Below are 23,563 nucleotides of genomic sequence, written 5' to 3'. Positions count from 1 at the left end.
CAGGAACTATTTGACATACTCAATAAAGTTCAAGAAAAATTGTAATGCTGATATAAAGTGACAGTTACAAATAGAATAGAAAGTCAAAAGAATGAGATAAGGATGGATTGCTACAAAATAAAACACAATGCTCTAGCCAAGTTATTGCTTGAGGTTAGAGCAATAGAGGGAATTCTGAGATGTCAGTGAAGTAAATGAAAGATTCAAGAAACTCTTCATATCTCAGAAGAATGGGATAAATTTTAAAAATGCAAGAATAGATAAGTGGCACAGAAGTTGGAGAATGAGGAAAAATATGTGTACACATACATTTTAAAGGTGAGAGGAATCAGCACAGAAGATTTCAAATATAAAACACACTCAATATTTTCTGCACAAATTAGAACCTCATTGTATTTTCATTGAGTTTAGTCATGATTCATTAGTGTACACTTATGAGTAAATGTTTAAAGTATAAGGACAAATGAAATACCTCTAATTTTTGGATTATGAGAGGAAAGAATAAAAAAAAATTCTCTATACATCTTTTCAGGATAAAAAGAAGGAGTTCCCACAAAGAGCTTAAACTATAGCTTCAGTTTTTTTTCACCATGGCTCTCAAACAATCAGTCAAAAAAGAAAGATAAACAACTAATAGAGAAGATTATGACCCAATTTTTACAACATACAAGAAATACTACAAATGACCAAGACATGAGCCATAGTCAATGATATAAAATTATCTATTGCTTAAGAACACTGGAAACAGTAAAACCAATTTTATGAGACTAATTTATTTTTATATCTGGCAAGCAAAAAAATTGAAATGTTAAAAAGAAGAAAATTGTTAGTAAGTATTTTTTTCTATTGAAAATTGTCTTCCAGCTTCATAATTAGTGCTGATAATCACAGAACTATTTCCTAAGTATTTATGAAGATTTATAATCCACTTGTGCATGACATTCTAGGACATCTCTATCAATTCATTAGAATTAGCCTTTGAAAAAACGAAATGGCACTGTAGTAGCAGGGCAGGGCAGGAGAGCTCGACTGGAGCAGTTAGTCAGGACCTACGAATTGAAGAGATTTACTAATTTACTCTGCACTTGAGCCTGACATGGGATCAAAGTGAACCCCACACACTGTATCCCTCTTCTGATAGGAAAGCACACTGTTGGATCCTGAAGGCGGTCTTCTAGCATGAGGTCAAGTGGAACTGCCTGCATCAACTATCGAAGAAGGCATAGAAGGATGACAGAAACCGACTTTGTAACAGTCCTCACCTTCTTTCAGTGGTCTGTTCTGTGGGCAGGATGATACCTTCTCTTTTACCTTCAAAGCACTCTTTCCTCCCCACGCACTTCTTTGGCTCTTCTCCTTTATCATTTTTGCCCTTATTTCTTCCCTAAAATATATAATAATCTTTGACACTCATCAACTGTCTCAGCCAACTCATCAACTGGGATGAATAAGAGCCTGGAAAGCACTGCTTGTCCCTACTCTATCTGATGACAACACCACAAAGTTAAGGAATAAGGCTTTATAACCTTTCAATGTGGGAAAGGTAATTCAATGGTAGTTTGTTAAAAATCTAACAAATAAGATCACCCACAAATAATAAGGATTCTGAAAAACTTCTAAGGAACCTGATTTATTCTGATTATTATGAATACAGTTAAGTATCCTAACAAATAATACTGAAAATATTTTCTGTAAAAAGATAATTAGAAGATTGCAGCACATAGAGACAGACAGAAACTGATAACATTTTTAGAGATCAGGGATGACTAACATTGATGATTGGCTTTTACTGTTTGATGTTATTTCAGAATTTAGAAAGGGGAAAAAGGGAAGCACTACACGAGTTAATGTAGAATATTTTTTTGTAATTTTCATAACATTAATTTAGAATTATTAAGTTAGAATGGATTTGTCAAGTAAATAGGACTGATATATTCTAATTCTATTTTTGACTCTCTTCAATGAAGCCTATCACTTTAATAATCTATGTCATCCACTATTGAAACTGACAACAGAAAAAGTGTGGCCAAAGTACATATTTCCTAATTGGGGGTACATGATATTGAGATTACTATAAATTAGTTTAAGTTTTATTACTATGTGTTTTCAATGCAGAAGATTGAAGCTATTGTTGCCATGTACTAAACTAAAATCGAAATATAACCTAGATCTATAATATATTAAGCCAGAAAAAAAAAATCTGCTGGAAGATAAAATAGGCAAAACTCTTGGGGTCATAGACATAAGGAAGGACTTCATAAACAGTAGCCCAATTGCATAAGAAATATAAAAATTAGTTTCAAATTCTGCACAAAAAAGAATATTCCATTTTATGTGTTTTCTTATGTCGTTGTATCCTTTTATGTGCCGAAGTTTTTAAATGTGGAATATTCACAGTTGTGGATTTTGTGTCCTGTTATGTTATTAAATTTGGTAATTCTAGGAGTCTTTCAGTAAAACTTTTTGCACCTTCCATGTAAAGAATCAATGCTATGATTAATGTTTGGATGTACTCCCAAAATCTCATACAGTCATGGGGTACAGGCCTTTTGAAGACAGCTTGTTAAATCCCCAACCTCTTTCTTTCATGCCCTCACCTCAGAAAACAGTTACAGCACTCTAGCTTAAATCAGCATGGGGCCAGCGACCTCAATTGATAATATCCTGAGCCTGTGTAGGTGCTATAACTGCCCTATAGGGTTGGTAGCCTACATACAGTATAAAAGAAGAAAAGAGGCTTGCTATCCCACTTTGCTCTTGTTGCTTTTGCTGTCTTCTGCTACCATGATGTGTTGCCCCACTGCCATGCCACTCTGCTTAGAACCAGCTAGTTATGGACTAAATGTCCACAAACTGTGAAATAAAGAAACGTTTCCTTCCTTAACTTTGGGTTTTGAATATCTTGTCCCAGCAACAGGAAAAAAAATAATGAACACAATCATGTCATCTGGAAATAATGATTTTTTTTTCTTCCTGTTTTTTTTGAAACAACTTCACCCTATGCAGTTCAGGGTGGCTTTGAGTTTACTTTGCAGCTTAGGCTGGTATTGAACTTCCAATGTCCTCCTGACTCAGCCTCCTGAGTTCTGGGATTACAGTCATGTACTATCACACCTTACTCAATAATGATAATTTTTTATGATTATTTATTCATTCACTTTTATTCCTTTTAATGAGAAAAAGGATAAAAATGAAGCAAAACAAGTTAATAGAACAGTTACAATAATTAATACATTGCATATTGTTGTCTTTGTAGTGGTTATTCAGAGGATCAGATGCAGACATGATATTTTGTCTGAACAATATTAGTACAAACCTTTCTTCTCAATGAACTAAAAGAACGTAGTTGTATATCTATCTTAACTATCATGTGTAAACATATTTTTTTCATTGTTTTGTTTTTCACAACAAAACAGTCCTTTATTTGCACTTTTGCAAATTTAACACGTGACACTAAGTCGCCTAGCAACTAATAACTGACGTTAACCAGACAGGACGTTTATCTCAGGAATGAGGTAGCTTGTTTGCTTTAGGCATTGGGCCTAGTCTCAGCTACATGTAGATAGCAAAAGTTACATTTTTAGTTACATAGGTCTTGCTTTAACTTGGTCTTAACCATGCAGCAGAAGAGTATAACCACGAGATATAAAAAATAAAGCCATATTAATATACTGAGCTACAAAAGTCTCAAGCCAACAACTTCTGACAACTACCATTTGTGCTGGTAACTCACTACTGTTATGGACTATTGGACTATTTTGGGTTATTTTGCTGAACTTAAGTACCTACAATCTTTGGACTAGCTTCAAGTATGAAAAGGCCCTTTAAAGATTTCTCCAAATACAGAAACGCAGTGGGACATCCATCTCTGACAAAGCAAAATAAAAAATAGGGGATAAGTTGGGAAACACAAAGCTAGGAAATCGATCAAATAATGATAATTTGACTTTTTTCTTTCTGACACATATCCTTTCTATTTTTTCTCTTGGCTGTTTGTTCTGGCTGTTTCGGTAACATTATTAAACAGGAGTGAGGATAATAGAATTCTTGTCTTATTTCTCATTCTAGAGGGAAAATGTTCAATCTTTCCCTATTTAATATAATATTGAAAGAACACTCATCATGAATGTCATTTATTGCATGTATAAAATAACTTCTATACATCTTTTCTTCAGTTCTTTTATCATGAGTGGATGTTGGCTTTTTTTAAATTCTTTTTTTCTGTCTGTATTAAGATGATCATGTCTCTCTGCTTCTCTGTGTGGGATGTTTTGTATGTATTTATTTATGTATATTGAACCACCTTTGAGACTATGGGCTAAAGTGCACTTGATCATGATGTACGATGTTTTTGATGATTTTTACATTGTATTTGACAATATTTTATTAATGAGTTTTACAACTATGTTAACTAAAGAAATTGGCCTGTAATTTTCATTTTAAGTTGGGTCTTTTTCTGATTTGGGAATTAGAATAAGGCTAGCGTCCAGAAATGACTTTGAGAGTACTTTTGCCTTTTAAATTTAATTAGAGTCTAAGGATTATATGAGTTAGATGTTGATAGAAGTTCTTGTAGAATTGTGTGAATAATCTATCAAGTCTGGGATTTTCTTAGATTTTCTTTACTACTAAATCAAGTTCACTGCTGCTATTGGATTATTTATGGGTTTTATGTTTCCTTTGTTCAGTTTTGGTAATTCATATTTATGTAGAAATCTATCCATTTGTTCTGAATTCTTCAAGTCATTATGATATAGGTTTTCAAGGTAGTTACTACTAATATTTTGGATTTCATTGGTATAATTTCACCTTTTTCAATTCTTGGTGCTTTGATTTAGATATTTGCTTTCTTTATTTTTTTTCTAAGATTAGATAAAAGTTTGTCAATTTTGTTTATTTTTTCAAAAATAGCTCTTCAGGGCTGTGGATATAGCTCTGAAGTCTAATTACCTGCCTGACAAGCACAAGGTCCAAGCTCAATCTTCAGTACCACATGCCATGCCATCCCCAGAACCTTAGACACACTGCTGGTCATGAAATCAGGCATGATGGCACATAGCTGTAATCCCAGCACTGGGGAGGCTGACATGGGAGGATCACTATGAGTACAAACTGCATAGTGAGACCCTGTATGAAAAAAACTAAAAACAAAACAAAACAAAAATGTCAAATAAACAAAGAAAAAAAAAAAAACAACAATGAGGGAACTCAATAAACTGGTCTGCCCAGAGGACTCCAGGTACATGATGGGAAGATCCAAGAAAAACTCATTGGAGCTAGTTCACATACAAATTCCCAAATCAGTGGTGCTGACACGGGAAGAGGAACTGAGCTGGGTCTGATAATCTGAGGCATACTGCTACACCCAGAAGGGCCCATACAGAGACCCAGACCCACAGGAAGGTCCTCATGGTGGTCCTCATGGCACAAAGGTAGAGAGTGAAGACACCAGGTACATGAAGAGGAGGCACCTAGACAATATTCAGAGTTACTAGTTTATATACAAATTGCAAATTTATGATCTGCTTTGAAATATAGCTATAGTACTTTCTCATATGGTCTAAAATAAAAATGTAAAAATAAATTAGATACCAAAGTTTTTCAATTTCTAAATTTCAGTAGCTGTTATTAGTACTGATACCATACTACTGCAACTAGAATACCATGTCAGCTTTAACCACAAGTTTTAGCTTGAGTAATAATATCAGGAGGCACTTAGAAAACAAATTCACCAAAGCTCTATAAGGAAGGATGGAGGACAATGTCAAAGGGAAACCAATATCCCACTTTCAATAGGGAAGGCAAAATTTTGGGACACAACAAAATAAGAACCTCTGACACAGAAGAGATAACTAAGGAACAGACTTACAGAGAGGTTCTGAGTACAATGATACAGCAATGTACAATAAACTTACCAAAAAAGTACCATAGAAATCTATATAAAGAGTTATCTCTGAAACAGAAATGATAACATGAAAGAACAAAATGGAATCTCAGGCCCTGAGCCCACCCAGCACAAACCCAGGAGACACTAACATAGAAGAAATAAGTTGTCCTATGCCTGAAATCTCTGAAATAATAGCAAGTGATTAAAGAAACAACTGCAGAAGGATATAGAAGAAATAAGATAAGAAATAATCTCACAGGTTAAAAAAGAAATGATAACAATAATGAAAGAATTACTAAGTGTTTCTAAATATGAAACTGATAAAAAATAGAGAAGAATAAGAAAATGGTGACAACTTTGAGCAATACAGGAAGAAATGGAATGCATGAAGCAGATTCAGAGATACAGGAAATTAACACTCCATTAAAAGTTGAAAAAACCATTTGAATGAAAGGGAAGATAGACTTTTAGACCGTGAAGATATAGTTGCAGCTAGTGACCAGGGAGGAAAGATCTCTTAAAAACAATTAGGATCCAGTAAATAATAATTTAACAACTGTAAGACAATGAAAATATGAACAATATAAGACTAATAGGAATCAATTAAAAAAAGATCCAACATAGATGACATAAAAAGAATATAGACAAAGTAATAGCAGAAAATTCCTCAAAAGTGGGGAAACAATCCAACATTCAAATAACTGAGGCATATAGAACTCCAAATAATATTAACCCAACTAAATCTACACCCAGACATATAGTAATCAAGATCTCAGAAATTCATAACAAGAAAAATATACTAAGAACTGCTAGATAAAACAAACAGATCACATTTGAAGGAAAAGACATTAGAATAATGGCACATTTCTCAACACAAACCATCAAGTCAAGAAGAACACAGACCAAAGTATTTCATGTTCTACAAGAATACAAATTCTAACTCAGAACGATATATCTTGCAAAACTCTTTTAAGTTCAATGGAGAAGTAAAATACTTCCATGAGAAAGAACAACTAAAGAAATTCATGAGGATCAAACCAACCCTATGAAGACTACTAAAAGATCTTCCAGAAAAGGATCAAAATAACCACTATTCTAAAACAATCATAGAAAGAACCCACCATACAGGTCAAACAGCTAAATACAGGAAAAATAGAAAACCAACAGCAAGAAAATAACATGACAAACATAAGCCAGTACATATCAGTTATTAAGATCAATGTAAGTTGACTTAATTCACAAATTAAAAGAAATGGATTAGGGGACTGGGGAGATGGCTCAGTGGAATAAGCACTTCCCTGGCAAGCGCTAGGACCTGAGTTCAATCCCCGGTTCTGCAAAAAAAAAAAAAAGAAAGAAATGGATTGGCAGAGTGGATTAGAGAACAAAATCCAACAATATGCTGTACGCAAGAAACACATTTAAGCCAAAAAGAAATTCATAGGCTGAAAGGCAAAGAATGGAAAACAATACTATATGCTCCAGGAGCTCAGAAAAATGTTGGGGTTACTATTCTGTTGTCAGACAATCTGGACATCAAGCTAAGAATTATTAAATGATTTAGGGGAGGACACTATGTACTGGTTAGGGAAAATTTCAACAGGAAGATGTATACATCAAACATTGGAGCACCCAACTATATAAGACAATAAATTTATATTCACAAGGTGGTTAAGGCAATGATCATGAGAATCTTCAGCATGTTTTTGAAACTAGCAGTTAATTGGTAGGAATCTCACTCTGACTAACTATACATGCTGATAACTGTGAACCAAGCAACTGCACTGAAGATAGCAATGTGTAGTAGTAGGGCTGTGCTTAGAATGCCTGTTATTCTGGTGTTCTAAATAGGTACTGCTTGTCATGTCATACCAATTATGGACATACTGTCTTTCAAGTAAATATTTTAAAAAGGGTAATAATTTAAAACAAAAGACAAGAAAAAGAATGCCATAGGACTGTCTTGCTACAATGCTGTATATGGTTAGATTTCTAAATTTCTGTGTAAAAATATGGAATTGTTTATTTCCATTTTTAAAATATTTTTTATTTTTTTCTTCATATTCTGTAGGGACTTAAAGTTTAACATATCAATACTTGATGGAAAATACCTATTCCATGTTATGTCTAAGATGATTGATATTCAGACAGATAGTGAGGTTAAGCTCAACTGCCTCTGTTGTAGGGCAATAAAAATAAGCTTTTCTTCTGGAGGGTTAACAACTTAAGTTTGCAGACCAAAATTTAGAGAAAAAGAAGGGCTGCAAGGACAGCCAACATTTTGGCCCTACCCTTTCAAGGTCAGTGAGGATTCAGGACATAAGAGAATCTGTACTATAACATCATGTAACTCAGGGATGCCCAAAATTTTCTGATCAAGGAGATTATGGGGTCACAGAGGAAAGTGATCGATGATGTAGAGTATGCCTAAGGAGAGTCATTTTGGAGAGAAAATATTATCTCAAGCTTTCACAGAGAGCAAATTGGTCAAGCAATGGCCGTGACTCATCCACATGGCTGACACTGACAAAGGATCTGCAAACTGTGGTATAGGGTTTCAGGATAAATCCTGAGAGGATTTGACTGACGTTCAAATGTTACATTTCTTGTTATATAGGTCTTGTTTTTTCTTGGTCTTAATCATCCTGCAGAAAAGTATAACCACAAGGTATAAAGTGTAAAGCTATATTAATATGCTGAGCTGTAAAAGGCTCAAATCAACAACTTTTGACATTGCCAGTCATGCAGATAACCTGCTACTATTATGTACTACTGGACTATATTGGATTATTTTGCTGAATTCACATACCTACAATACCCATCTATGGAATACCCATCTATGAAATACCCATCTATGGAATACCCATCTATGACAAACTAAATGAAAATGGAGGATATAAAAGAAGGACCATTTTGTATATTCAAAATAGTTAGGTTAGATATACAGTTACTTTCTCTTAGGTCAATGTGAAAAAAGATTTGTACTAATAATGCTTAGAAAATATATCACATCTGCAGCTTGTACTATGAATAGTCTGAAGACAACAATATGCAATGTATTAATTATTGTAACTGTCCTATTAATCAGTTTTGGAACTGCCATTGCTATTGTTCTCTCAATAAAATTAAGTTTTGAAAAACTACATTGGCAGCTGAGGTGCACAGGGTGCACTCAGTACAAGGGGTGGAGCCCGTGGTGCTGTTCAGGGGCAGCGTTGCCCGGGGCCCAGAGGCCTTGCTCATAGAGCCCCAGCAGAAGATCGAAACTGTTCTCTCTGATGGAGAAGTGGTTAAGTGGACCAAGTTTTTCATAGTATTTAGGCATCCTGTCTTAGATTTCACTACTGAAAAATATGGATATCACAGTGCTTGTGTACAAATGTTCCACACATATAGCTTAAGCAAGTACACACTCTGGCCTGGACAAGAAGAAAAATCTGTCACATTGAGTTTTACCACTTATGTGGATTGGAAGTTTATCTTTTTTAATGTCATTAAGGTCTGATGGATGTGTATACAAAACCTTGATTACAATGACACAGAAAAAAAAATCAGAGATTAGTGAGATCACTGTTGCTTAAGGCTGTTGTGTCTGATATTCCTCCAAAGGGCATTATACTCGCCACCCTGGATCAAAATCATGTGGTGGTCCTAGGACCTTCACTGCCATGTCCTAAGGACTGCCTTTCTGTATGGAACACCAAATTTCATACACTACAGACTTGAAAGGAATTACCACAAGGGACGAAACTGCTCAGGAATGTGGACATGGATCCCAGGACTTGGAGCAAATAAGCAGAATTTTAAGGAAAAAAAAAACTGAAGGAAGTTTACAGATAGAAGTTCCAGCATCTGAACAAATTTATCAGTTATAAAGAGTGGCTCAGAAAAGCACATTGAGGTAGAGCTCTGTATGTTTTTGGCTAAGTGGACGCCTGACTCACACCATAACTTGGGACATCACAGCAGGACTCCTGGGAAGAGCTAAGGCTGAGCCCATGTTCTATCCCTGGAACTGCCTGATGCAGCTTCTCCAGTTGCACATGCTCTCCTACAGCTTGTGCCCTGGCTTAATGGATGCTGAAAGAGTAGATGTCCAGATGCTGCAGCTGTGACTGCAGCAGTTCCCAGACATTCCCGAGTCTGTCACATATGCTTGCTTAAACACTTTCTCTAGTAATACTGAACAAGATGAGAAAATAGAAGAGCAGCCCAAAATTCTCCAAAATGGCTTCAGTTCTGAAGATAGCAACTGCAATCGGGAGTTAAATAGGAAACTCCAGGAGCCAGCAGCAGTGCCCACCCCATGCCCAGTGATGCCCCAGAGAGCAGCCCTCCTAAGTGGCATTCTTCATTCAGTACACAGTGAGACACTTCTTCTGCCTCCCTTGAAGGATATCCCCACCCAGGATACCACACTCTTTCTCCAGTATCTGTGCTTCCTTTATCTGAAGTGCAGCAAGAATGCTCCCATGACTCTTCCTGAAATACACTGTCTGACCCTGAGCCAGATTATAGATTGGATATGTGTACTTCTAGAGGCTAATTTTACTGTTGTCTTAATGATACCAGAATCAAAAAGGCTACTGATAAACCTTTTTAGGTTTGTGAAATCGCAGATAAGTGTTTTTTCTGAACTCAACAAGATTGAAGTAAGTTTTCAGGAGCTACAGAAATTAAATCAAGAAAAGAAGAATAGAGCATTATATACAGTTGAAGTGCTAGAACTGTTCTGACAGTCCCAGGATTTCCTTCAGAGATATTTTATGAAGTTTTTATGTGACATCCTCCATCTCATCCAGGCAATAACGCTTTTGTTTGTGACCGCCTCCCAGTGTCCCAAGGACCGCACCAGTGAGTGTCTGGATCGCCTTGCATGGTGTCCTGGTTGGGGCGTCAGGCAGTCTGCACCTGCGTGGGAAGGGGCTCTGCTGACAAGCTATTGTGAGCTTTTTAAAAAAATACATGACTGAGCTGTTTTAAGTAAACTTACTTGTGTATTGACAAAAAATAAAATTTTCACCGTGACTAACTCTGTATGCTAATATCAAGAATCTGAGCAACTACATCGAAGACAGCAATGTCAAAGCAAAATCAATGGTTGAATACCTCTCATCTTGTTCTTCTAAATGTGTACCATTTTGAATATGTTATCAAGTAGTATACTTTCTTTAAAGTAAATTTTAAAAAATAAAAAGGAAAAAAGACCAAGAAAAAAGTAAAGGTTTATTGAAAGTAATCATTAATGTTTAATGATTTGACCAACCTTCCATACCTATATTTATTAATTTGCACAACAGATTTGACAATGAAAATATGTAATACAATAACTATTATACAATGTTTATTCTTGTTTTGATATTCTGTATCTCATTTATTGTCATTTGTTACTGTTTATGTTTTTGTTTATGCTATTTGTTTTTACTCTTTAAAATAAAATTAGCCCTCTGGACCCAGCTCAGGCCAGGCTTGTGAGTGAGAAATTCACTGCACTTTCAGGACCCCTTCAGACCCAGCCCAAGCCCAGGCCCTACAAGTGTGTGGGAGAGCTTCCACACTCCCCTGAGCCCACTGGATTGCTCTGGACCCTGTCTAGGCCTGGTGAATGAGTGAGAACTGCCACACTCTCAGCGCCCACTCCACCCCTACAGAAAGAGCCAAAGCCTGGCACATGAGTGAGAACTTCCCATGCACTCTCTGGACCCCTGCAGACCCAGGCAAAGCCTGGGATACAGGCCTGGGGTGAAACTGCAGCTGAGGTCTGTGCAGAGAGGATAAGGTCCAGAACAACCTAGCTAATTCAGGAGCAGAACATCTTGCCAGAGGGGTACAACAGGTTCACTTCCAAGGGCTGCAGCAGGAAGAAACTGGGCACAGAAGCCAAACCTAAGCCAAGCACAATGTGCTACAAAAAATTTATAGATCTGTACCCAAATTTCAGTAGATGCTAAGGATATAACTGCACCAAAGCTCTACATAAAAGGTCAAAGGACAGTGTTATACAAATGACAAAGAGAAGGAATAAAATGCACTCTCAGGCCCTGAGCCCACCCAGAACAAGTTCAGAAGACACCAGAACAGAATATGTAAGCACATAGATCAAATGTCTGAAGTAATAGTGTCTGAAGTAAAGAAACAACTGCAGAAAGGTATAAAGGAATTTAGAGCAGAAATAGCCTCTCAAATAAAAAGGAAATTTCTGAATTAATAGAGACTGAAATAAAGATTTTTTGTTTTTTGTGGAACTGGGGATTGAACTCAGGCCCTTGCGCTTGCCAGGGAAGCTCTTATTCCATTGAGCCATCGCCCCAGCCCCAAAGTAAAAAATCAAATGCAGAAACATTTAGAGGAAATAAGATCAGAAATAATCTCTGTAGTAACGGAATTAATAACTGCTTCTCAAGAAGACACTGATAAAAAAAATAGAGGGCATTAGGTAAATGATGAAATTCTTGAGTGTGCAATATAGGAAGGAAATAGATATCCTGAACAGAATCAAAGAGATATAGAGAAACATAAAACTTCCATCACAAGCTTTCAAAATTATTTGAGTGAAAGTGAAGATAGAGTTTGAGAACTTGACGACATCGCAGATAGTGAAAAGGTAAGAAAAGATTTGTTAAAAACAACTAGGATGCAGGAAAAAATAATTGATCACCCACAAGATGATGCAAAGATAAACAACATGAAACTAATAGGCATCAGTGAAAAAAGGAGTCAATACAAATGACATTAAAAAAATATGGGCAAGAGCAATAGCACAAAACCTCTCATGTATGAGGAAACAATCCTGTATTCAGATAACTGAAGCATATAAAGTGCCAAATAACTTCAACTCAATTAAAAACACATCGAGACATATAATAGTCAAGATCCATGCATATTATCTGACCACAGTGCAATGAAACTGGAAATAAATGGCAAAAGAAACTAGAAAAAATATAAATAAATGGAAACTAATGAACACCCTATGCAGGAACCAATGAGTCACAGACGAAATTAAACAAGAAACTGAACAATATGTACAATTCAATGAAAATTGAAGCACAACATATCAGAATTTATGAGATGTGTTGAAAGCAGTTTTTAGAGGGAAATTCATAGCTGGGAACTCAAACATTAGGAAAGCACAATGGGAACAAATAAACACCCTAATATTGCACCTCTGACAGCTAGAAAAGTAAGAGCAAACCAAACCCAGAGTGCAAAGATGGGAAGAAATCATAAAGATTAGAGCAGAAATTAATTCAATTGAGACGAAGAAAACAATTCAAAGAATTAAAAAAGCAAAAGCTGGTTCTTTGAAAGATTAAATAAAGTCGTTAAGCCCCTAGCTACCCTCATCAAAAACAGGAAATAAAACATTCAAATACAAATAATAGGGATTGAAAAGGGTGTAATTACCACAGATCCAGTGGAAATTCAGAAAATTATAAAAAATTACTTTGAGAATTTTTACTCTCACACAATAGAAGACACAGAAGAAATGCGCAGATTCCTAGAAAAGGTACAAAATACCAAAACTGAATCAAGAAGATATAACAACTCTCAATAATCCAATAACAGCCAATGAAATACGAAATGTAATAAAACAACTTTTGACAAGGAAAGTCCAGGTCCTGATGAATTTACAGTTGAATTCTGCAAGTAATTCACAGAAGATATAGTCCCTATACTCTTCACGCTCTTTAATAAACTTGAAAAGGACGAAATACTCCCAAAGTCATTCATGGAGAGAAGTATTATACTAATACCAGAACCAGGGAAAGACACAACTAAAAGAGAGCTACAGGTCAATCTTCCTCATGAAGATAGATGAAAAAAAAATCCTCAATAAAATCCTAGCAAATAGAATATGGCAAATCATCAAGAAGATTATACACCCTGACCAGGTAGAATTCATCACAGGGATGCAAGAATGGTTCAATATATGTAAATATATAAATGTAATACACTATATCAATAGAGCCAAATCCGAAAACCATATGTACATCTCAGTTGATGCAGAAAAAGACTTTGGACAAAATCCAACACTCATTCATATTCAAAGTCCTACAGAAAATTGGAATAGATGGCCTCTACTTCAACATGATAAAAGCTATCTATGACAACCCAATGGCTAACATAATTCTAAATGGGAAAAACTGAAATCTTTAACTCTCAGATCTGGTATAAGACAAGGATGTCCTCTATCACCACTCCTATTCATTATAGTTCTGGAATCATTATCTAGAGCCATTAGACAAGAGAGAGAAATAAAAGGAATAAGAATAGGTAAAAAGGTTAAATTATCATTATCTTAAGATGACATGATACTTTACTTGGAAGATGCAAAAAACTCCACCAAGAAGCTACTAGAATTTAAACACAAATTCAGTAGCAAAGAAAGATGCAAAGTCAATACCCAAAAGTCAATAGCATTCCTCTATACAGATAACAAACACACTGAGAGGGAAATTAGAGAAACAATACCTTGTATAATCACACTGCAGAAAATGAAATATCTTGGACTTCATCTAACTAAAGAAGTCAAAAATCTATTCACTGAAAATTACACTATCTGAAAAAAGAGATTGTAGAGGATTTCAGAAAATGGAAAGATATTCCCTGCTCCTGGATAAGAATAACCAACATTATGAAGATGGCCATACTCTCAAAATTTTTGTACAGATTTAAAGTAATTCCTATCAAACTACCACCAACAGACCTAGGGAAATTGTTCTTAAAATTTTTTGGAACCAGAAAAGACCTGGAAGTGCAAAGGCAACCCTGGGCAACAAAGACAAGGCAGGAGGCATTCAAATTTCTGACTTGGAATTATACTACAAAGCTGCTGTGATAAAATCAGTCTGGTACTGGCAATAAGATAGACCTGAGAATCAATTGAAAAGATCACAAGATGCAGAAGCCTCTATTAACACAGTCATCTTATCATCGACAAAGGGGCAAAACATTCTTACTTGAAGAAAAATAGCCTTTTTAACAAATGGTGCTGAAAGAACTGGCTCTCTATGTGCTGAAAACTAAAACTTTAACCGGGTTTATCACCATGTCCTAAGCTAAAGTCAAAATGGATTAAAGATATAAACACTGAAACAGAAAAAAGAAATCTCCTAGAAGTGAAAGTAGGAGGAACTCTTAAAGACATAGCAGTAGGCAAAGAGTTTGTGAGCAAAATCCAAATCACACGGGTAATACTGGAAAGAATTAACAACTGGGAACTCCTCTTATTGAGGAGTTTCTTTTACGTCAAAAGAAATTACCAACAAAGTGAAAAGACAACCCACAAATTTGGATAAGCTCTTAACTAATAAGCACTCAGACAAAGTCTGCTCTCTAGAATTTATAAAGAACTAAAAAATATTAGAACCCCAAAATTTAAAGGCCCAATCTAGAAATGGGCATCTGAGATGAACACATACTACTCAAAAGACAAAATTAAAGAAGCGAATAAATATATGAAAAAATGCTCCACATCACTAGCCATCCATGAAATGCAAATTAAAACAAACTTAGGTACTATCTCACCCCAACAAGAATGGCTATCCTAAAGAAATCAACAACAAATGTTAGAGAGGCTGTGGGGAAAAAGGAACCAACCCTTCTCCACTGCTGGTGGGAACTTAGACTGGTGCAACTGTTATAGATATCAGTGTGGAGAGTCCTTACAAAACTAGGACTGGAAATCCCATTTAAACCAGCTATTACCCTAATGGGAATTTTCCAGGAGGAACTGAAAACATCATATCATAGTGAAATATTTGTATCTATGTTTATAACAGCACAATTTGTGATAGTCAAATCTTGGAGTCAGCCCAGATGCCAATTACCTGAGGAATGGATGAAAAAGATGTGGTATTTTTTATATAATGGAGTGTTATTCAGCTATAAAGAATCATAAACCTGTAGCCTTTATATTTAAGTGGATGTCACTTGAAGATATACTCATAAGTGAAATAAACCACACCCACATGTGTAAATATCATATAGTCTCCCTATTGTAAGAACTTAAAAGAAGAAATGAAAATAGAAAGGTATGACACAATTGAAAGGAAAGCAAGAACTTAAGGATTAGACAATGGAGAGAGGGGAATGAAAAAAGTTAGGAAACATGACAGGGGCAAAGCCATACATTTATATGAACAAGATGGGTAAGGCAATGTCCTGAGAAACTTCAGCTGCTTTTGAAACTTGCAGTTAATTGGTAGGATTCTCACCCTTACTATCTATATATACTGATACCTGTGAACTAAGCAACTGCATTGAAGATAGCCATGTGTAATACCAGGATCATGCTTGCAATGCCTGTCATTCTGGTGTTCTAAATAGGTACTGCTTGTCATGTCATACCAATTACTGCCACATTGTCTCTCCAGTAAATGTTTGTTTAAAAATGGGGTAATAAATTAAAACGAGAGAAGAAAAAAATGTCATAAAACTTTCCTGCTACAATGCTGTATATGGTTAGATTTCAAAATTTCTGTATAAAAATATGGAATTGTTTATTCCTATTTTTTAATTTTTTTACTTTTTAAAATTTTTTTCTTCATATTCCATAGGGACTGGAAGTTTAACATTATCAATACTTTATGTATAATACCGGATCCTCGGTATGTCTACGATATTTGATATGCAGACATATAATGAGGTACAGCTCAACTTCCTAAGTTGTAAGGTAATAATAATAAGCTTCTCTACTGGAGTATTAACAACCTAAGTTTGCAGACGAAAAATTAGAGAAAAAGAAGGGCTGCAAGGACAGCCAATATTTTGGCCCTACTCTTTCAAGTTCAGTGAGAACTCAGGACGTAGGGGAACCTGTTCTGTGACATCCTTTAACTCGGTTGTGTCTCAAATTTTCTGATTAAGGAGATTATGGGGCCAAAGAGGAAAGTGATCGATGATGTAGAGTGTGCCTAAGGAGTGTCACATGGAGAGAAAACATTCTCTCAGGCTTTCACAGAAAGCACATTGGCCAAGCAATGGCCGTGACTCATCCACATCACTGACACTGAATAAGGATCTACAAACTATGGTACAGCATTTCAGGATAAATCCTGAGGGGATTTGACTGATCTTATCAGATACAAAAGTTTCATTTCTTGTAATATAGGTCTTGCTTTATCTTGGTCTTAGCCACCCAGCAGAAAAATATTACCACAATTTATAAAATGTAAAGCTATATTAACATGCTCAGCTGTAAAATGTTCAAGTTAAGAAATTCTAACATTGCCAGTCCTACAGAAAACCCATTACTGTTATTGACTACTGGACTATATTGAAATATTTTGCTGAATTCATGCACCTATATTATTTACATGATAATGGAATACCCTTCTCTGACAAAGCTAAACAAAAAAATGGAATACCAATGAAGGACCATTTTGCATCTTTATACACAAAATAGTTAGTATACATCTACAACTACTTTCTCTTAATTCAATGAATAGAAAGAATTATTCTAATAATGTTTGTGGACAGGTTATCATGTCTGTATTTATTCTATGAATAACCACTAAGAAGACAATATGCAATGTATTAATTATTGAAACTGTTTTAATAATCGGTTTTGAAACTGTCTCACTGCTATTTTTCTCAATAAAATTATTATAAAATAAAATGAAATAAAATTAAAAATAGATAAAGAATAGCTCTCCAATTCACTAATTCTTTGTATAGTCTCTAAAATTATTACTTTTGGTCTGATAATTAGAATTTCCTTCTTAGTACTAGGTTTAGTTTTGAATTTTTCTTATTTATTTGGGACCTTTATTTATTTGCCCTAATATGTTTTTCAAATATGGGCATTCAGAGCTATGAACTTCTCTCTTTTGGTTGCTTTTATTATGTTCCGTGGGGTTTACTATGTTGTACTGTCATTGTTTGATTTCTAGGAACTGTACATGTTCTTCCTTGATTTCTTTTATAGTCCATTGATTACTCAAGAACCTTGTATTTAATTTTCATCTGTTTGCATCATCTCTGTGGTGTCTTGCCAATCATTTGTAGTTTCACTGTTCTATGGTTTCATGATATGTATGTAGAATTTTTGGTTGCTTTGCATTTACTTGTTTATGGGCTACTATGTGGCCTATTTTGGAGACAGTTCCAACAGGTGGGTAGGTCATTCACTATTTCTTTCTCTTTTCTTTTCAATTATGTATTTGGTACAGGGTCTCACAACACAGATTAAACTCATAGTGACCCTCCTGTTTTCAGAATCCTAAACCCTGGGATTATAGTCATGTACCACCCCACCTGGACTCATTCTCTGGCTCAGTGTGCTCCAGAGGTGGGGCCCATGTAGTATGTGGGATGGTAGATTGAACCCTAGTCCCTGTGCTTGCCAAAGCAGGTGCTGAGTCTCAAGGCATTCTGAAGATATTTACTAAGTCCATTTGCCCCAAAGTTAGGTTCAACTTGGATATTTCTTTGTTGACTTTTCTTTGTAGTTGATCTATTATCTTTCTTTCTTTTTTTTTTTTAACAAGGAATTGAACTCAGGGCCTTGTTCCTGACAGGCAGGTGCTTGTGCAGCTGAGCTACATCCACAGCCCAACTGTCATTGGTCTATTTGTGACAGTGGTATATTGGATTCCTAACTCTAATTGTTTTGAGGTTTATCTTTAATGTTCAATATATTTATTTTATGAAGTTAAATACATGAGTGCTCAAATTATTTATGTTTATATTTGTTATCTTCTCCTGTTCAATGTCCCTTTGAACGATATATGGTGGCCTCCTTTGCCTATTCTAATCAATTTTTGCTTACTGTTCACTTTACTTGAAAATAGGATATTTAATTCTGCTTTCTGTGGGGTCTTATTGCATGTAGTATTATTTTTCGTCTTTTATTAGTTTATGAATTCCTTTTCTGATAAAATGTGTTTCATGTATACAACATGCCCATATCATTGGGTTTTGGATTTTAATCCAATCTGTTTTGCTTGGAAACTTGAAGCCATTTATGTTGAGGGTTGTCACTAAAAGTATTAACTTACTACTGTGATTGCATAGCTTCCTTACAGCTGTTTCCTTTCACAGCTCCCCTTTTGCTTAACTGCTTCCCTTGCCTGGCTTAGTAATTCTGTTAGATTCTTTTACATTCTTGGTTTCAATTTTAATTCTGGGAATTTTTTATATCTTGGTAGTCACAATTTATTGAAGGTGATATTTGTCACGGAAATATTTTTTATTTCTTCATCAATTTTGAAGCACACTTTTGTAAGATGTATCAGTCCTGATTGGAATTTGTTTTCTTTTAGGGCTTGAAACATTTCATTCAAAGCTTTCCGGGCCTCTAAGATTTGTGTGAAGAAGTCTTCTGTAACTGTAAAGAGTTTACCTTTGCAAGTGATCATTTTATTTTATTTTTTTATTTTTACTTTTTTCAGAACCAGGGATTGAACTCAGACCCTTGTGCTTGCCAGGCAAGTATTTATTCTACTGAGCCATCTCCCTGGCCCCTATTCTTTCTTTCATTCATTCTTTTCTTTTTTCTTTCTTTCTTTCTTTTTTTTTTTTTCTTTTGTGGTACCAGGGATTGAACTCAGAACCCTGCACTTTCCAGGTAAGTGCTTATTCTACTGAGCTATCTCCCCAGCTCATTTATTTTTCTCAAACATATTTTATGATTCTGTCCTTTTGTTGCACTTCTGATATTGTGACTGTAGGTCTCTTGTTTTTATTGTATCCTGATTATATGGTCACCAGCATCAACCCTGTGCTCAAGTTGTGACATTCTGTCCTCACAATGGTCACCTCTGCTGCCCATGCACAATGTTCCCTTCTGCTGATGATACTTTTAACCACACATTTAGACTTTTGAATTTCTGTTTGGTACCTTTCCATGGACTCCATTAACCAAATTGGCCATTCAAGCTTTGTTTCATTTTGTTTAATTCAGCCAATATTTTGTTGGTGTCTTATGGAAAGTTGATGATCTTCTTTTAGCATTTATCATGACGATTTAGATATATCCTCTGTGAGCTTGCCAAGCACTTTATTCACCTGCTTTTTTTTACCTCACCTGTTATCATTTTATTCAAATCAGTAATTTGCTTTTTTAATTTTCTCTTCATCAATGCCCAGTACATCTGCATCTGTTTTGAGGGAATTATGCATCTTAGAGGCATATAGTTGCCTGATGATCTGTTCATACCATCATTGTTTTCTTTTTCTCTCTTTTTTGCTGAGGTTTGTGGGTCAACTATCATGCAAAAACTTTGTTGCTGGTATTGTGGTATCCTCAGTTTTTGTCTGCTTTTCATTGGTGAACTCTGGGCTTAGCTAATAATAGGTCCTTGCCCAAGATACAACCACCTTTGTTAATTTGGAAGGAAACATGCTGTTTCAATATCCTAGTGCTGAGTTTTCTGGAAATGAACTACTATATTCTTGATAACTCAAAGAGAAACTAGGGGCTGGGGAGATGGTTTACGAGAATTGCTTCTGTGGCAAGCACAAGGGCCTGAATTCAATCCCTGGTTTTGCCAAAAAAAAACAACAACAAAAAAAAAAAAAACCAAAAAAACCCAAAACCCAAAACAACAACAACAACAACAAAAAATAAATAAAGAGAAACTAGATTTTGTCATGTTGTGAAAAACAAATATTAACAAAAACTCTGTCATGCTGTCAATGGCAACAGAATCACAGCAATATTAGAGTAAAAAAAGAACTATATTTTAACGTAAAAACCAATAAAAAACACCTTTAACCATCAAAAAGAAATTACAATTACAATATAGAAACAAAGGTAAAGCAACTGACATATAGTGCATATATACTAAATATAAGAACTATATCACAGTTCACAAAAGAAAGGGAATTCTGCAATGATAATATACAATTAACTAAATTTCTAAAGATTAAAAAAGTTAGTGATCACACTAGCAAAGATGGAAAAGGTGGGCAATGGGAGAATAACAGAAAATTTGAAACACAAATAACAGGAAGATGGTAAGAAGGAAAGAAAAGTGAGCTAAAGTATATTAATAAGGAGTAAAAGAAAATTAATAGAATTAGATAAAGGTAACAGGAAAGAATAAGAAAAAGAAGACAAAAGAAAAAACAGCAAGTAAAGAAAACAACAAAAAGAAAAAAAAACAGAGGAAAAAAGGTGGACTTGGTACTCTGGGCAGGTGTCCCACACAGTGATAGGCATCTGTTAAGATCCCACTCCCTGTTGTCAGTACTATGGAGGATGTGGTGGAAGGACAAATCTAAAATGAGAGTGACAATAGCAGCAGTGGAGATGTGTGTTTCGTGAACTAGGCCCTACAGAGTCCCTAGTTGAACAAGTAGACCAAGAGAGAGAAATGAGGTGGAAAGCTGAACAAGCTCAACAAAAACTTATGGGTTACACTGATGAACTGCATAAACAAGCAGGTGAAAAGTAAAGATATTCGCAGCCTGGCTCTTCTTACCACCAATAGATAAGACTTCTCAAAGAGGTGAAGCTCAAAGCCACAGCTGCTGGTAGAGAAATAATCTTATTTTGAACTTTTCTTCACTGAGAAGAGAAGCAAGTGCAACAACCTCATGCACTGCTGACATTGAAAGAATAGGAGCACAGGAAGAACTTGATCCAAGAGAGTTTTTTAGTGATACTGAGTTCCAAGACAACTTAGCTAAGGAAATAGATGAAGAGAGAAAGCATGATCAAGAAAGAGGACACCAAGAGAAAGCTGATTTATTCAAACACCAATACTTGGATTTAGAACATGAATTCCATATTGCTTTAACTGTTGAAGCCAGAAAATTTAAAGATATCTAACCTGCATGGTAAGGGAACAAAAATCAAAAGTAGCAGAAGTTTCCAAATTGAAATTAGAAATAACAGAAAACTTAAAGAATCAAATCTACATTCTTAAAATTTGGACTGAAGATAACAGGAAGAGTTTTCAAATAGAACTTCTCAAGCATGAAAAAGACCAGCCTATTTCTGAGTTAGCAGCCAAATAATCACTAATTTATGGTTTAAGGACAGAAAGAAAAGTGTGTGAACTTGAAGGATCATGTCTGGCTCAAAACCATGGAAAATTAGAGGCCCAGATTGAAACTTTATATAGAAAGAAAGAATCTCTGAGAAAACAAAATGAAAGTGAGAGTCACACATTAAGGATAAAGAGCAAAATTATAGAAGGCCAAACTGAAACTACTAGAAAATTAAAATATTATCTACAGGGAAGAGATAAACAAATAAAAATTGTTGACCAAATCAAGGAAAGATGACTGAAATAGAAAAAAAAAATGTACTCTACCACAACTCAAAAATCTTTATAGCAGGATAATATAATAGGAAAACTGGAAAAGTACAGTGAAAGAGAGGAAAAATTGAAATAACAGCTGAAAACAAAGGGATTAGAACTTGAAGAAATAAGAAAATCTAATAGTACACTTAATCAGAAATGGTGTGATAACGAACTTCTAAGTAATCTTGAAACACAAGTAAAAGAAGTGAAAGAAAAATTTGAAAACAAGGAAAGGAATCTTAAAGCAGAATTGGATAAAAGTAATGAATTAAAGAATGATACAGTTGAAGAACTTCACAATATGGATGATGCCTTTAAAAAAACAAGTAGATGGAATTACTGAAGCTCATCAAGCTGAAATAGTACAACTGGCAAGTGAAAAGCAGAAATACATTGATTCTGCAAATTTAAAATTTGGAAGAGACATGGAAGAAGAAAACAGCAGTGGGAGACAAAATTAAACAACTTGCTTGTGCTCTTAATGAAATACAGTGAGAGATGTGATGATCAAGAACAAATTTAATTGAAAAAGACCAGCATACCTCTTATAAAAATGATTACTTTAACAGTAGAAAGTGATATGACTTTTTAGATGTCTCTACATTTCATATTGAATATATTTTAAAGACTTTTGATTGAGTGTTGTCTATACAGGTTTTTATAATAAATTGATAATTACGTATATTAGAAAAATGTATCATAATAGCTAGACTTAGAACACTTTCTTGTTTTTGTGCTATACATCGTTTGGTAATTACACATTTGCTTACTGATTTGTAAACAAAGAGCAGTATTTTGCCTATGGCAGCAAGTGTTTTAATCATTGTTTTTAACCGTACTGTGTTATGAAGAACTAATTCTATTTATTGGTTGTCCTTTTGCTGATATAGCTCTCCATTCTTTTAAAGTGCTTATAAGTTGTAGACAAAAAATATTTGAAGTCTATGATAAAATATGTGGCATTCTTAAGAAAGTATGTGTAGCCATCTCCACATCACTCATAATTATCTCCTTTTTATTATATTTTATAATAATAATTATTATTATTTATAATGTATTTGGCTGTTACAAGATCTCACTACACAACTCAGACTCATAGTGATCCTCCTGTTTTCAGCCTCCTTAACGCTGGGATTACAGGTGAGCGCCATTACACCCAGACTCTGGCCACTTTATCACGATCTGGGGGTGGGGCTGGTGGAGCATCTAGTTCTGGGGATTGAACTGCTGTTCCTGTGCTAACCTAAGCAGGTGCTTTTGTCTACTGAGCTATCTTGCCAGCCCCTTATCTCATTTTTTTTCTCTTATCCAGTTTAAACTTTATTTTTTTCAAAGTTTTATTGATAAACAGATAGCAATGAGACAGTTTCAAATCAAATCGGAAGTACAGTTTCAACAAATAATACACTGCATATATTCT

General features: G+C 35.0%; 2 pseudogenes; both read left to right on the top strand.

Annotated features, from left to right (window-relative positions):
• Positions 1-9,035: 9,035 nt before the first annotated feature.
• On the top strand, positions 9,036-10,623 carry LOC101574969 (annotated as a pseudogene).
• A 5,876-nt stretch (positions 10,624-16,499) lies between these two features.
• On the top strand, positions 16,500-22,647 carry LOC101574567 (annotated as a pseudogene).
• Positions 22,648-23,563: the final 916 nt, after the last annotated feature.

The sequence above is a fragment of the Octodon degus genome, unplaced genomic scaffold, assembly GCF_000260255.1.
Source record: "Octodon degus isolate 3935 unplaced genomic scaffold, OctDeg1.0 scaffold00124, whole genome shotgun sequence".
NCBI lineage: Eukaryota > Metazoa > Chordata > Mammalia > Rodentia > Octodontidae > Octodon > Octodon degus.
Note: the sequence above shows the minus strand (reverse complement) of the source record. Positions and strands in the feature narration are given on the sequence as shown.